Genomic DNA, 3194 nt, shown 5'->3' on the forward strand with positions numbered 1-3194 from the left:
ATAAGGGAAACCGAATATGCACACGACAGTAACACTCACTTGCCGTTATAAGAAAAGAGTATGGTATCTTTGTTTTGATTTTTGATCAACGATCGTAGCAAGTTGTCCTTGGCCTCTTTGACGTTCTTTTCAACCAGAAATACATCTATGATATTTGTGTTAATGAACCCAATATCATAAATTTCTTGTTTTTTGCACTCGACGATCTTCAATCTGCATAATATATTGAGGATAATTAATTATAAATATATGCAATGAAAGAGCCGAGCTATATATAGAGACTTAATGACAGAAATAGTACTTACAGACAGTAGCAAAAGACCATTAATTTATCGAGGGCCTTTTGATTGAAGAACGCGAAGAACTCATCAAATGGAACACACAACAGATCACTTGAAACGAGGTCGTGCTCATCTTTAATGTTCAGATACAAACTGTTCGTCCCCTCAGACTCTCTGCAGGTTTTCATGTACCAACTATGGAATCTTCGCATCATTGTTGTCAGAGATTTTTCATCTTTGACGAGAGGCTTCCCGTACTCGTATCTGTGTTCGTCCACCGCCATGAAATCAGGAAGTGCATCGTCAGGCAGGTAATCTCCAAGATTGCCATAACCGGCCACCGTCCCCGGAGCATTAGACACATTGAGCGGGGGGCACGATTGCTGTGCTTGTTCGCCGAGCTGGGCAATTTTTATCCCCTTTGCTCGTTCTTTTAACCTTTTATCACTGACAGTAGTTCCCGACCGCTGGGCTTGGAGATATGTCTGTTCAGTAATGCGCTCATAGTTGGTTCTCGGCGGAGACTTTGGTGGTTTCCTCAGGGCATCAATAGTGCGCTTTGCTTTCACCGGATCTACCTTCTCCTCCGGAGGTGGATGTCTCTTTGCTTTCACCCCTTCAAAGAAGTCCTTCACGTGGGTCCGCACAATCGTATCATTTTCCTCCTCGGACCTCTCGTACGGTAACTTCTCTAGAGGCTTGAGAGATGGACCGTATTTGTATTGCCTCCCGCCTCTGGTTGTGCTGCTAGACGCCGGAGCAGACGGAGCGGCTGCGGCGTCTGTCTTCTTTTGTGCTTGCTTACGATGCGGAGGAGTACGACGCGCCGGAGCAGCCGGGGCGGCGGCGGGTCTCTTCCGCCCTTGCTGGCGAGGCGGAGAAGGAGGAGGCTGCTGGCTGCTCGGGAGCGCCGGCGCATGCGGAGAAGGAGGCGGAGTGCTACCATGCGCCGGAGAAGGAGGCGGAGTGCCGCCCGCCACGCGTGCCCTGATCGTCACTCGCTGGAGGAGGAGGCGGTGGAGGAGGCGGAGTGCCCTGACTCGCCGGAGGAGGAGGAGGCGGAGGCGTCCAGTTCAGAAGGTTGATGAGCTCCTTCCGCCATAGGCATGGAGTCTTCAGAGCACAACCCAGCCTAGTCTCCCCTTCACCGGTAGGGTGCTCAAGCAGGAGGTCCTCAAATCCCCCCGTTATTTCATCCACCATCACCTTAGCATATCCTTCTGGAATCAGCTGGCAGTGATAAGTTGTGCCGGGTCCACTAGGATAAACTTGGCCAACAGCCGCCTTGACCTTCAAACTCATCCATCGCGCCATAATGTGGCAATTTTGAGACTCCGTGATACCATCCACGGGATAGCTGGTAGGAGCCGTCAAGACATGCTCCGGCTGAAGCAGCTCGGTGGAAGCCATGCTGCTTCTCCGCTGAGATGGCGGGGTAGCTTCGGGGGAAGCTTCGGCAGGTCGTTTGCTGCGATCTGCTGCTTCTCGTTCCTCTTCTCGATCCTCTAGCCCCACTACCCTTTCGTGCAGCGCCTGCAGTTGGTCCTGCTCCAGTTTCTTCCTCCTCACGTGGGTTTTGTAACCCCCTGCGTCTGGAAAACCAACCTTCCACGGAATGGAGCCTAGCGTGCCTCGTGTCCGTCTAGGGTGCCCAGGATTCCCAAGGGCCATTGTGAGCTCGTCCTTCTCCCTGTTTGGAAGGAACGTCCCTCGCTGCGCTGCATCGATATAGTGTCGAAGATTCTTGACTGGTATTTCCAGTTGCTCGTCCGTCCACTGGCACAACCCTGTTACAGGGTCCAAGGTTCCGCCAGTCCCGAAGAACCAAGTCCGGCAACGGTCTGGCCAGTACATTGTCTCTGGTTCGATCCCTTTTTCAAGCAGATCATGCTCAGTCTTGGACCACTTAGGCCGGGCTTTGAGGTAGCCACCTGACCCCGTGTGATGGTGAAGCGTCTTCTTCGCAGCATTTTTCTTGTTTCTCTCCGACATCTTCTTACTCTTTTCCGATGTCTTGTGGGCCACAAATGCGGGCCAGTGATCTTTGATCTTCTCATATTTGCCGATGAATTCTGGTGTCTTTTTTTTCGGCAAACTGGTTCAGCTCTTTCCTACACCTCCTCATTAGGGTTGCCATCTTCTTAAGAGCACAAGACTTGATTAATTGCTCTTTAACTGGCTTCTCCAGATCCTCCTCTGGCGGTAGGATGAAATTTGCCTTCAGCTGAGTCCAAAGATCTTATTTCTGCATATCATTGACATAAGACACCTCAGGGTCTTCCTCCTTAGGCTTATACCATTGTTGGATGCTGATCGGGATCTTGTCCCTAACAAGAACCCCGCACTGAGCAAAAAATGCCTTGCTTGTCCGGATGGGTTCAATCGGTTCGCCGTCGGGCGCGATTTCTATGATCTCAAACTTTTCATCCGAGCATAACTTTTTCTTCGGGCCTCGTCTCCTTACCGAAGTTGTGCTCGATCCGGAGGGCTAGAAATTATAAGGAAGAAAGACGAGAGTAATTAATATGTGTACATATACCAAAATAATGGAAGCATCAATTAACTAGTCAGCACGGGCTTAACTAATATATATATATACCCGGCCGGGCTCGGTTCGGTCACCGGAGCAGTCAGCACAGTCTCCTTCTTGTACCTCCATTGTGTCACCGGAGCCATCATGAACATAGTCCTCTTCTTGAACCGGCATTAATGGGCCGAAGCCATCATGAACATAGCCCTCTTCTTCACCCAGTTCTTCCAGCTGACCAACGGTGTCGAGGAGAAATGACGCAACTTCATCCCTTCCATTTGCGATTATGTCCCCCAATATCGCTTCTGTTTCTTCGTCTCGGGAGTGCTCCATAGTTTCTGCAAATATTTACAACATGTCAATTATTATTCAAACATGGTACA

The sequence above is a fragment of the Triticum aestivum genome, chromosome 4B (assembly GCF_018294505.1).
Source record: "Triticum aestivum cultivar Chinese Spring chromosome 4B, IWGSC CS RefSeq v2.1, whole genome shotgun sequence".
Classification (NCBI taxonomy): Eukaryota; Viridiplantae; Streptophyta; class Magnoliopsida; order Poales; family Poaceae; genus Triticum; species Triticum aestivum.